Consider the following 13,421-nt stretch of genomic DNA (forward strand, 5'->3'; position numbering starts at 1 on the left):
TGTTGACTGGAATGATGCATTGTTGGTCGGATGCAGATCCTGTGTTGGCCTCGTTAAAGTCGATTCATGAGGTAACCGTGGGTATTTCTTTTATGATGCGAAGATCCCAGAACCTTTAGATTTTCACCTGGTGTCTAGTTCCTGCAGCTTTTGGGTTGGAGGAGTATACTCTGACACTAGCCACGGGTCCAAAACCTGTGGGGATACCTCTTGGGAGTCAGGACTCACATTGATAAAGGTCAGCAGCAGGGTCCAGGCAGGGCCAGTTGGTGTTGGTCAGCTGGGCAGTTGCAGGGAAGGCCTCTGGAAGCTCACTGTGTCACTGCATTTCAAACAGGAGGTCAGTCAGCTGACCCTTGGAGTCACTTGTGGGGTCTAGGGTTCAAGGTAAGGAGGTGCAGTGATCCTTGAGGCTTCGTACAGCAGGGCAGTCCTTCTTCTGAGTCTCCACAGGTCCAAGAGTGTTCTGATGAGAGGTCAGTCTAACCCTAACCTGTTCTTGGGAGCGCTTCCCTGGACTTGGCTCCAATATGTCTAGGGTAACAAAGGGAAGGCAGGCTCAGATGTGGGCTGTATTTGCCAGTAACAAGGCAGGCATCTTCAGATATCAGGAAGGGGCTGGGAGCAGTCCTCAGGCTACCTATTGAATCTCAGGAAGATCTGAGTACATTCCCCTAGGCCATCCTGCTCAGGAGTGCAACAGCCATTAACAGTAATGAGACCCTGGACTCTGGCAGATAGACACAATTTGGTTAGGCAGAAAAAGGCCAGCTTTCTAAAGTGGCTGTTTGAACCCTGTCAGGCGGCTGAGGCCTTTCACCGCTGATATCCCAAGGTCCGACCTACTCTGGGTTCTGAGCAACTGGGCCAAGTACTCCTTCAGCACTTGGCTCTTAATGGTACAGCAGCCCAAGCAGTCAAAGGCTTCTCATTGGGAGGTAGAAACAGAGGGTGAACACAGGCTCACAACTCAAAATACATTCAGCAATAGCAATAAATGATTGTCAAGTCAAATACTTGCTTTTCTGAAAAAATAAGTATTTATATACAAACACAAAGTAAAATATGGCAATCACTAAAAATGCACACAGTCGCTTGAGGTCAGTGCTCTAGTATTTTAACAGGCAGGCTCCTGAATCCCACTCCCCTTTCACTAGCAGTGGTGGGTATTCCATATTCACTATTGGCAACATTCAGGTTAAGTCCCACTAGTAGTCCGAGTCTCAGGAGTCCCCTTCCGACTCTAAAGTAAGTCAAAAGTGTACCAGCGGAGAAGCGCTATATGGCAGGTAAGTTTTCCTGGGGCTGTCTGGCTCGTAAATCAGTCTTACCCACAACAGCAGGACCTGCATGACTGGAGTCTCTGAGCACGCCCCCTTTGCAAGTGCTAAAGCTACAGTGGCTGTCGCTAGTAACTTCTTCATACGTGGCCCCAGAGGGGCACCAGTTGGGTGTCTTTGAATTCCTCACGTGCAGTCCTGCGGAGGCAGCAGTCAGAGAATCCTTGATGCCCCTCTGATGCTCGCAAGATTCCTGTGATCCATGTGATCCCTGAGATCCCCTCACAGGGGCTGATCCTCAGTCAGAGCTTGGGTCCGAATGGATCACCTTTCACTGACGGTTTAGACCAGACTACCCTCCTTACCTTTTTACGATGGACCTTTGGCATACGGGCTCTCCGTCCTCATTCTGCACACATCCTACTGCCCGATTGGCACAGGAGCAATCTTCACAGTGTCCCCACTTGACATACAGGGTCACTGGCTTCACCCCGCACATGGGCTACAGCCCGAACGGTGCAATAGTAATCTTCACGGTGTCCCCACCTGGCATACTGGGGTCACCAACTTTAACCTGTATACTAGCAACGAATCAATCTGTGCAACACTCATCTCTTCACACCTCTCTACAGGGATCCAATCACCAAGATCACCCACTGGAACTCCCTCCCTCTAATGCTCTCCTCTTCCTCACAGGGCACACTGGTATTGGCAAGCAGGCAGTCACTGGAGCTTCAGACTCCAGGGGCAGGCGGTCTTGAATTTCCTGGGTGATGTCTCTTCACCCAGCTGGGAGATTGGCAGGCCTTGGCCTGCAGTCCAGGCCACAAACAGAAGTCTTGCAGAGCTTCTCCGCCTCTCACTGACTGACTGGCTGCCAGTAGTGACCGCTTATATTTTAAAATGGCGGAGCAGAATTTTTAACCCACTTACAGGCACTGTGAGAAACCAGCACAGCTCTCAATTGTGGGCCGTTATAAACAGTGTTTATAAAAGGCCACGACTGAGAGCTCTGGAGACTGAACCAAGGCAGTGCGAGTTTTTCTCCCACTACCTGCAAGTGGGTATGAAAGCAATTTTATTAAAAAATAAAACAACTTACCCACTACCTCGTCCTAATTGTTCCTCTTCGATCCTGCTGCAGTCCGAGTCTCCAAGGCTCCAAGGCAGCAAGGAGTCTCGAAGCCACTCTCCTAACTAATCCTGATGCTTCTCTCATGCTGCTGATAATGTTAGGCAGCATGAAAGCAGCACCAGGATTGGCTGAAGTGGGCTGCCTCAATGCTCTTGCTGGCTCTGGGGGCCTGTGCCTACTCTCCACCCATCTGTTTAAGACAGCTGAGTAAAGAGGTTTAAAATCCACATGCTAGCCTGGCCATCGCAAGACAGCTGGCCAAAATAACATGCACAGTTTAAACGGAGCAGCCAGGAACACTGCTCTCTCCTTCCAATCAGCAGATATATCCCCACCAAGTGCTGCCTCTTGGTTCGGCTAAACTGAGAAATAAAATGGTAATGAAATCTCTTCATTACCATTTTATTTTTCATGCTTTCTCCACTGTGACGATCCACCCCTCCAATGGTGGAACTGCCGCTGCTTGAAAATTTACAATTTTGGGGGCCTCTAACTCTTCTTATAGTTTAGTGCCAGACACCAAATGTGATTTAGAGTCTGAGTCTTTGAGGTTTATGTTAGGGATCTGCTTCCTTTTGAAGTGCCCTCTCATCTGCCATGCCCTTCCTCCTTAAAGCAGGTTGTCAGGGGAGCGACTCCAAATCTGATAGCCCCACAGCACCAGCTATGGGAGTGACTTGAGGCTAACACCTGGATGTCAGCCAAAGTGATATGTGTATTAAAAGCTATCTGTCCTCCTCTTTAGGATTCGCTTATCAGCCCCATCTCCTTCCTGAGATGTTCCCAGGCCCTTCCCACTGAATCAAAGAAAACCCTATGAAGTGTTCTGAAGAGCCTGGCTATCCTCTCATCTAGAGTTTCCCACCTAGCTAACAGACCTGCAGCAATCCACAAATCTGTCTGGGGGAATTTCTCTACCTTCTCATCTTCCTCCAGTTAACTCTGAGTCTCTTAAAATGGAACCACAAATCTTATATGTATTGCACCATTCACAGGCACACATACACCCAGGACATGCATATAACACACACTCACTGCACATCACAAAGTCTCTCATGTATTGTATCATTCTCAGGCACATATACACCCAGCACATGTATATAACACAACTTCCACAGTGCTGCATCATCCCTTCATTGTACCATTCACAGGCACACATACACCCAGCACATTTATAACACTCACGCACTGCAAAGCACTACACACCAAACCCATGTAGGCCAAGGGTGACTTAAGCACACATAGGCAGAACAAGAAATGAGTGAGCCTGTAGCCCTCACTCCAATGACACAGGAAATAAGGCCTGTTCCCTCCTGCTGATCACTACTCAATATGTTTCCACCACGGGCAGTTCGGGCTGGACTGTTCCACGGTCAAGACTGATTTGCTGGGTTCAAACTGGAATGGCATGGGGAGCAAAAAAACGATGGATTTAGGCCCAGGTCTCTGAACTGGGGTGAATGTATGACATTATTTTTGCATTGAACTGCTGGAAAAGGCAGTAGCCTTTCACCACTATGAGGGTAGCGCTTTCGGTGCCCGTCCGATCCAAAAAGACCACAATCCTTGAGATAAGCCTATGTCATGCCACACACATGCATGATCCGTGTCCACTCATGACAACAAATATCCGCACCAGGGGTACAGGCATCATTACAGTTGGGAAACCCAGGGTAGGGGTGTACCTCCATCACCATGTGAGGGACTTTTTCGTTCCAACAGTGTTATTTTCTGAATAGTAACTTAAAATCCGAATTTACCATTAAAGGTGATTTTAAATTACAATTCGACTGACACAGAGATGTATGTCTCTATCTTCTCTCAAACTAAAGCTATCACTTATTAAGTTTAATAAGGTAACCCTGAGTTCGTTAAATACCTTGTACCCTGCCCTCTGAGCATTTAGGGCCTACCTTGGGCGACTTATAAGTGTCAAATAGGAAGCTTTAGGTCTTGCAAAAGGTTTATTTTGCAAAGTTGAAATGGCAGTTTTCAAACTGTACTATAGGCTGCAGGTGCAGGCCTGAGACGTTTTACAGTGCTACTTTGGTGGGTGACACAATGGGGCATATGTACAAGGAAATGTCGGCGCGCAGAGCTCCGACATTTCCAAAATGCAGGGATGTGCCTTATTTACAACAATACGGTGCACCCCTGTGTTTTCCCGAGCTCAGGCACTAAAATTGGCTGCCTAGTGGCAATGCAGGCACCCTTGCTCGATATTGCAAGGGTGCCTGCAATCAGGGAATGATTGTTTCTGTTCAGGAAAATGCACCTTCCTGTACATAAACAATCAATAAGGGCGATTTGTTACTTCCATGTGTGCTACAAAATGCAAGTAGCAAATCGTCATTATTTAATGATTGTTTATGTGTAGGAAGAAACACCTTCCTGCGCATAAACAATCATTCATGGAATTTTGCCCTTATTATGTGTGCTGCAGAATGCAGCACATAGATAAAAGTATTTCTCCTTATTTTGCCATTCTAATGTCTGCTCTTGCATGGTGTTAATGTTTAGTGCTGCCTCAGATATACAGATCCTTGGGGCACGGTCAAAAAGCAATGGGTGTTGTGGTGGAACACCCACACCAACACCCATTGCACACCCCTTTCACACAGATGCCTGCGTGAAAGGTACCATATTTACAATGCAGCATTAAGCCACAAAAAGTGGCTTAATGCCACTTTGTAAATATGGAGCAGGGCATTGCGCCACAGGAACTTCGTTGGTTAGCAGGAGTAAAGTGCGCAGAGTGCTGATGCCAACAATGATGAGCTCAGCAATAACAAAAAAGGGTAGAGAAGGTAGAAACCTGGGGCATACCAAAGATGGTTGTTTCCAACAAATTGCATCTTTAGTAATTATAGAAAAGTAGGACATCAAGGAAGCAAGAAGATTTAGCAGTGTAGCAAGGTGGCATGAGAAAAGGTGAGGAGGTGAAGGAGAGCAGTGAGGGCATAAAGGAGGTGAAAGGAAACTCAGCAGATGCATGGATGAAGGGCAGAGAAAGAGGGGATGACAAAGGTGAAGAAATGGATGAGCATTGTGGCAAATCTTGTAACCAGAGGGATCATAGTTCAAGTGGTATTTAAATAGTAAAGTTTTCTGTTTTTTGGTGAAATGTAAGAAGGTTTTCTGGACATCTCATCTAAGCTGGAGAGCATGGGGTGGTTACAGAGAGATGGACAAAGGGAGTTTGGAGGTAGCTACAAAGAGATGGGTTTTTTCCTTAAAGGAGTTGGTGATGGCCTCATGAGTTCTCATACTTTTTGGACACAAATCCTAGTACAATTATGCCCTTTTGGTGTTTTTCCCCTCTTGAAAATTTCAGGCAGATCATAAATAATTGGGCCAGACTTAGTGAATGCAATGGGTCTCCTTTTCCCACTTATGAATGTGAAAGGAAAAGGACTGTGCTTGATGTCACCTGTGCTGGTGCCAAAAGTCACGGGGGCTAGCCCAACAAAAAAACCTTCCACAAACTTTGGTCAAGACCTGGTAGCATTCTTGTTAGCGGGAGGGGGTACAACTTAGGACCAACATTACCGCTTCAGTCCTGATAGGGAGTGTCTATCTGCCAGCAGACCATAGGATGACAGTCATCAACTGTGCTCGCTTTGACAGCATCTTTTCATTACATCACCCCTCATAACACTGCTCCTCATTAGCCCACACCCTATATTCTGCTATACACTTTCCATCCCCACATTTTGTGTTTCCTCACTAGATTTTAACCATTTCATATAACGTGGAATGTCTATACAAATAATCTTGACATTTGGTGACAAATTGTTTAATGAGGGTTGGTGACCTGATTTAGTGTTTGACAGGGAGGATACCCCATTGCAACTATGACTGAATACCCTTTCCCCAAACACTTAGACTCTCTGCCTGATTTACATATGTTGAATGAGATCTTTGAGCTAAGGACAGAAGCATTAGATACAATAAGAAATAAGAAAAGTGATTAGTAGGCAGGTAGTGATCCCCACCCCACTGCCTCCTTGGACTTTGGAAGAATACCTCAGTTAGTAATATGAGATATGTCCAACAGATCTAAAACAGTGCAAAAGATGAGTAAGAACTATCTGGTTCAAGGACAACGAAGATTACCAGGATCAAGAAGAAACATATAGCGAAATACAACCCATGACACTTAGGTCTAGATACATATGAATGATTATTAAGGGCCCGAATGATATGTTGGCGGGAAGCATACTAAGTCTCGACGGAGTATGCTTCCTTGCGTTATAATGGTCTGCCTGCCAAATTTAGATGCAGGACGGACCTTTAGTTTAATCACGACGGAGATTCTCCTCTCTTTTGTGATTGAACCCCTCCTATGGCCATGTGTAGAATGGGCCAGGGAGGCAGACCTCTAATTCTGCCTACATAATTTAGATGGGTGGAATTAGAGGTCAGTTTTCACAGCCCGTCACTGCCAGGAAAACTCTAGTGGCAAGGGGGAGTGAAACCTGCTAAATGCTGCCCTTGCTATGGGAGACTACTCCCATGGCGAGGGGAGCATTTTCTTTTTTGTCTAAAAGAAAATCCTGCTTTCAGATTTTCTTCTTGAAAATAAAAAAGAAAAGAGTTTGGTGAAGGTGTCCATCATGTTGACGGAGCCCTGCACCAAATAGCAAAAAGCATTGACAGGAACTGCTGTGATGGCGGTTCCTGACAATGCTTTAAGAGCTGACAACCTGCTTCTCAGTCATTCCTAAATCTGGAGGACAGTACCTCTTTCAGGGCGACAGAGTAACTTACCCTGCCCACCTGGTGGAGAAACGCGCCATCCACCAGATTATAAATCCGGCCCAGAGTCACAAATGTATTCATAAATTACAGTGAATGGTGACTCCCTCACAATGGGTTAACGATTTACCATCATAGAGTACACACACAGATTTTGATATTGTCTTCTAATCCCTTCATTTGTTTGTCTGTATTTGTATTTTCGATGCTGTAATACACTAATTTATTGTTGTACTGAAATATTTGACGGGAAGAAATAAGAAAACAAATGAAAAATTATTGATCTCTTCATGAAGGTGAGAAAAGAGTATGATAAATCCACTAATTGCAACCAAAGGGATTCCAGGTTAGGGGTGGGCGGAATTTGCGGAATTAACCTTCGCAAATTATCGCGAGAATGTTTAAAATTATCGCAAACAAGCAGAAATATCGCAAAGATGCGGAAGTTTTTTTCCGGCATGTTCGCGAGATTTTCTGCATGGTTGCGGGTCGCCAACTTACCCATGTGGTTGCTTGCGGGCGCGGCCATCTTGTTTTGAGTTGTTCTCGCGGTGCATGATCGCGAGAAGAAAGACGTGATCGCGCGACGCATGACGTCACTGCGGGCGCGAACTGTCGCGAGACAGCGCAAATGGCTAAAAACAATACAACATCTCATGGAGAACGTGACCGGATCAAGAAAACTTGTCGGCGAACGCAGGGATTCAGGTAAGGCGATCGCGCGCGCGCGAGAATGTATCATTTTACAGCGCGAGCAAGAAACAAATTATCGCCAAGCTGCGGAAACCGGAATTTTTGACATTTTCACGCTCTCCGCGGAACGCAAAAATGTCAAATTATCGCAATTTCCGCGAACGGAACGAAATTTTTGCCCAGGCCTATTCCAGGTGAGACCTCATTCCAGAGGGTCAACATCAGAATTCCAGGTAGATCTGATTCCATCGAATGACATTTTACAGTGAGGTATCGTTCAGCATATAATCAGTTCTACCGCAGTGGATGAGCACCCCACAGACACTCTTTTAGAGGAAGGCCGGGGAAAGGGAGATTCAGGATGAAAGGTATCATTATTTTGTTATTGTTGTTGCGTTTATTGAATTAAATCATAAACATAAACACCATCACATTACCATTGTCAATAGTGCTTTCTTACAGAGCTGAAGACTGTTCAGGCATTACTGTCCAACATAATAAAAAACTTCAACAAAAGAATACTCACTAGAGGGGAGTAGGGCTAGGGAGGGGGGTGATTCCACATGTGTGTTCTATGCGTTTTAATATATCCGTTATGCTAGGGAGTATAGCAGATTTTCTCTGTATTGGTTTTCAAAGGGGCTGGAAAATGTATGAGTAGCTCATACCACATCCGACATGAGTAAGAATGTGTACCACCAGCCGCGGCCGCTGCTGGTAAGAGCGGTGAGGCGGTGAGGCCAGATGAGTGGGGATTTCGAGAGATGACCACAATGGAAAATTAAACTATTAATTTTCCCTTGTGGTCGTCTCTTAAAATTCCCCCTCACCTGGCCCCACTGCCCCACCGCTCTTACCTGCAGCGGCCGCGGCTGTGTACCACACTAGGGCGCCGATGTAGTACTTGGATGTAGGGGTGTGGCGGGTGTGGATCCCGTTGGTGCCGGCTGGTGCGCTGGAAAGGGAGTTAGGGAGGACTGCTGTGTCTGCTGTAGATAAGAGGGGTAAATGTGCCATATGTCTTTGGGTCGCAAAGTCGGGGGCTGGAGTGTCGCATATATTTCGGTTTGCATATCACAGTATGACATACTTCAAAGCCATGCTTCTTTCATGGGACTTTGTTTGGTGCCCCAGTGTAGTTGATTTCTCTTTTCGCTAGCAGCAGTGCTATGGCAATGAACCTGCGGTGGCAATGAACCTGCGGTGGCAATGAACCTGCGGTGGCAACGTTTGATATCACTGACTATTCCCAGCAGGGCTAGTTTTGGAGAGGGGAGAAGCGGCATAGTGACCACGTCAGAGATCGTCTGGAATGCATCTGTTCAATATGCAGCTGTTTGGGGGCATGTCCATGTCATGTGTGCAAATTCCACATCAGAAGTCTGGCATTTGGGACAGTTGGACGATTTGGTGGGGTCATATTTGGTCAATTGTCGCGGGGTGATGTAAATCCGGTGTACAAACTTGAAATGGAGCAGTTTATATCTATGGTTGGGGGATACCCTCTTTATTTGTTCATGACAACACGTCCACTCCTTGTCAGTCAATAGGTGGCTCAGGTCTTCCTTCCAACACTGCTTCACCCCCCTATCCCGGACTTGTTTGAGTGCTATACACTCACGGTACAACTTGGTGACTAAGTGGTCCCCTTCTTTATCAGTTATAAGTAGCGTAAGTGGTGAGAACTCAACTGGCGGAGATGGGAATGAAGGAGTGGTCGAGCGGAGTGCCCCAAGTAATCTGGTTGCTACAAATTTATCCATATAGGTCAGCTCAGAGCGTGTGGACATGTCTGCCATAGTTATTGCCTGCCTGTCGGGGAATAGGGAATCGATGGTGCATAGCTTCAATTTACTGAGAGTACACTGTATCACCGTCTACGAGGTGAGTGACAGAAACGGGTTTTGTTGCAATGGGAAATCAGGTGAATATAGGGAGCCGGTATCCAATAGTTGACTAAGTCTGTGCCAAGCCCAGCAGGTGGTAGATAGGGGCTGTATGTCATTCGGGTCGGGCGGCATACCCAAGGGGAATAATGCCCCTAGTGGTGTTGGAGCAGCCAAATCCCATTCAGGTTTTGTGTATGGTATACAGGCGTCTGGATGAAACCAATGCCGGGCAAATTGAGCCTGGGCAACCAGGTAATAGAGATGGAAATCTGGGACTGCAAACCCTCCCTGCTCATAAGGAAGTGTTAGGGTGTTAGATTTGAAATGTTGTTCCCGTAATACACAGACTTGAAGAGTTCCCTTTGCAATGCTAATACTCTATTCCATGTTAAGTTAGCATTCATTGCGCCATCTTTCTTGGCGCCATCTTGTTTTGTAACTGAGATCGAGCTCCTGTCTTATAATGCTTGCCTCAGCAGAAACGCTGCCTGTGCGCCTCCAGCTTGTACTTCTCAAGGTTGAAGATTCGCTGCACTAATGAGTGTACGATCTATTGTTGCACACCTTTGCTGTTAGATAAACCCTTTCCCACACCTTAGAATTGTAGGCACTGGCCGATCAGCCTTGGGGTCAAGATAGCATGTACCCAGCCCTGTGCCATGGTTCATCCTTGTTTGCCTTCTTTGTTCACCATGGCCTGAGCTGGAAAATTCCAGTTTGGGCGGGATTTTAGAGGTGTTGGAAATGTATATTTTGAGTTACCGTGTGGACGGGTGGGCAGTCCCTCGGCAGTCGTTCAGGAGACTGGTCAGACTGGGCTCCGCTGCAGCATATTAGTAATAAACTAATTGGTTTATATTCTCTACTGTCTGACCTACTCTTCACTTACTGGGAAGGCGAAGAGGTGGTCGTGAGTGACCCGAGTGACCCGAATCGGGTCACTTCCTTCATTTGGTGCCCAAGCAAGGACCCCATCGCGTGCCCCATCCTCGCCCACAATCAGGTGTGTAGGACGGGGTCACCTCAGGTTGGACGGGCGGATCGTGGATCTCCACATGACTGAGCTTAGTTCTCGCAGCTGCCCCGCCTGTCTGATTGGGCGGTGCCTCATCTAGTGGTCATTCCGGCTGGGGTCCTGAAAGGCGAAACCCTTGGAGTTGGCTGTTTGGCCCGTAGAGTCGGCAGTGGAGAATAACTTTGTTTGACCTGTGTGCACCAGGTGAGTTTGTCTTGACTCTTGGTAAATATGGTGCCGTCTTGAATGATTATGGATATGATCTGGAGACCATTTCTTGGTTTGTTTGTAAACTTGATAGGTCTGCGGACCGCTTTGGAGATACAGGGTGTCTGTTGACCCTCTGCCAGGCGACTTGGTGAATTTGGATTTTTCTTGAAAACGCCTGGTGTTGGTGCGGTCTTTGGACCGGTTTTTGGTCTTTGAGAGGTTCAGTACGGTCCGAGGACGGACCTGTGGAAAGGAATTGGTAAGTCACTTGTCGGGTACAAGTAGCAAATTTGTTTCTCTTTATTCTTGAAGATGCCCTGTTAAAGCAAGTTCTGCTGTTTGAGGTGCATTTGTTGTTCTGCTGATGCTCAATTGGAAGAGAGGCAGCCTGCGCCTCCAGAAGGCTCCCCAAACTTTGATATGTATGTGAAGCATAGCCTTGGCCCTATTATGTTTAGTACATTATGGCACAAATATAAAAGGGACAATGCTGAGTTACAGTGGCCTTTGACAGGTACTTTTGATGAATCAAACTTCTTGCAGGATAAATGGTTTGCAAAAAGAAGCAGGCAGTTGATGTTTGACTCTCTTCAGGTATGGCAATAGGAAGCTAAGCAAAGACGGATAAGAGTAGAGAAGGATGCCTGGAGAGTTAAGACGCAGACAGTAACGCAAAAGGCTACCGCGTACGAGAGAGAGAAGATAGAGAAGGGTATAGAGTGTGCAGACCAGAAGTTTAGATTGCAATGCGATAAGTCTTACGTTACACACGAAGTAGCCGATCCCTTCATGGAGGATCTGTTAGATGTGCGGCCGCCACCTCCTTATGCCCCGCAAAGGGTATAAACAGCAGCCCCGCTGACCCAGAACCTCGCCTCCCATGCTCCTGCGTGCGGTTCCCCTGCCCCTGACTCAGCCGCTTTAGTTTGAGCACCCCTCATTTTCTCTTCGGCTCCAACGGCCAGGACTGCAGCAATTATAGGCCGATCTGCTGTGCCCATTGCCCCTGGCTCTCCCCTAACTCTCTCGCTTACACCCACCATACAGACATTAGTGTCTCCAGTTCCTATAACATCTACGAGTGTGTCCTCCCCTCACTCCCTTCCCTTGCCCTTGTTGTATACTGGCACACCGGTGCGAGGACTGGATGATGGTGATCGGGAGGCTGGTAAGGAAAGAATGGGGCGAGTGTTAATTCGGTCTGATGTGGGTGATGCAGAGAAAAAGATGGTGGCTGGCCAGGCCTCTCAGTGGGCCCGGAATCCATGTGTGGAGTATGTGTGGAGTGTATCGAAAGATTATGAGCTGTTCGTGCAACAGCATGCCCTCAAGCATATGTCGGCTACCCTGATTGGGATGTGGGAGCAGTATTTTAATGGTGGTGCCACCCCAAATTATAATTGATATTCGGTACAGTGTGTATGCAGCTGGCACGGCCCCTAAGGATGTTTTTAGTACTGTCACCACGTTGATTGGATACTGAGGCAGGTTGATCCAAAAGAGCCCAATTGCAGTGTCTCTGTTCCCAATGAGGGAAGTGCATCCCATCTACCACCCCAAAATACTAGGGCTTCGAAATGGGCAGGACCAAGTCATCAGGCAGCGAGTAGAGGCCTGTTTCCAGGAACAGTGGGTTTATACTCCTTGGAAAAGGAGTAAGGTTTTGTTTCTTAAGACTCAATTGCCCGACCCCAGAAAAAATCCGACTGCATATTACAAAGAGTTGACAGAGGCTGTGTCTTCGACGGTGATGACGCTGGCTATATTGAGATGTTTTTTGGTTTGCTGGTGCCGGTTGATAATTGGCAGCAGGTGCACATGCAGAACCACGTAGTGGAGTTGGGTGGCACTTGGGGTGAGATCAGGGCATGGGATACGAGAGGAAGCCTGGCGAGAAGCCTAAGGCTGAGATGCTAGCTTTGCCGGGTAGAATTATCACGTATAGGCACCCCTTGATCCCACCTAGAAGAGTAGATTGGGATAAGTTAATAGCATGTTGCCATAAGAAAGATGAAAGAGTATCTGACTTCTTCACTAGGTTTGAAGGGGTGTTTTTGGATTTAAGCGGACAGGATTTGTTGATGGAGGGAGGCGTCCGGCTGTTTGTTAACAGGTTTTTTACGAACTTGCTTCCTGAGATCGCGACTTGGTTGCAGGCTTTGGACAGCACTTGGACTACCTCCTCCCCATTGGTAATATTAAGTATGGCACAGTATTACGAGCACAGAGAGAACAAAGAAAAGGAGAAGGTAGAGAAGAAAAATAAGGAGTTGAACACAAAGGTGTTGATGCAAAAGGCGTCCCAGGGCAACGGTAGAGGACGGGGCATTGGTCCGGCCCGGCAGCTGCCCCGCACTAGCAGGAATACTAGGCCCGTGGGGCCGAACCAGTGCATGTATTGTAAGGAGGAGGGGCATTGGCGTAGTGAGTGTCTGACGCTG

Source organism: Triturus cristatus, chromosome 3_1 (assembly GCF_964204655.1).
Source record: "Triturus cristatus chromosome 3_1, aTriCri1.1, whole genome shotgun sequence".
Lineage (NCBI taxonomy): Eukaryota > Metazoa > Chordata > Amphibia > Caudata > Salamandridae > Triturus > Triturus cristatus.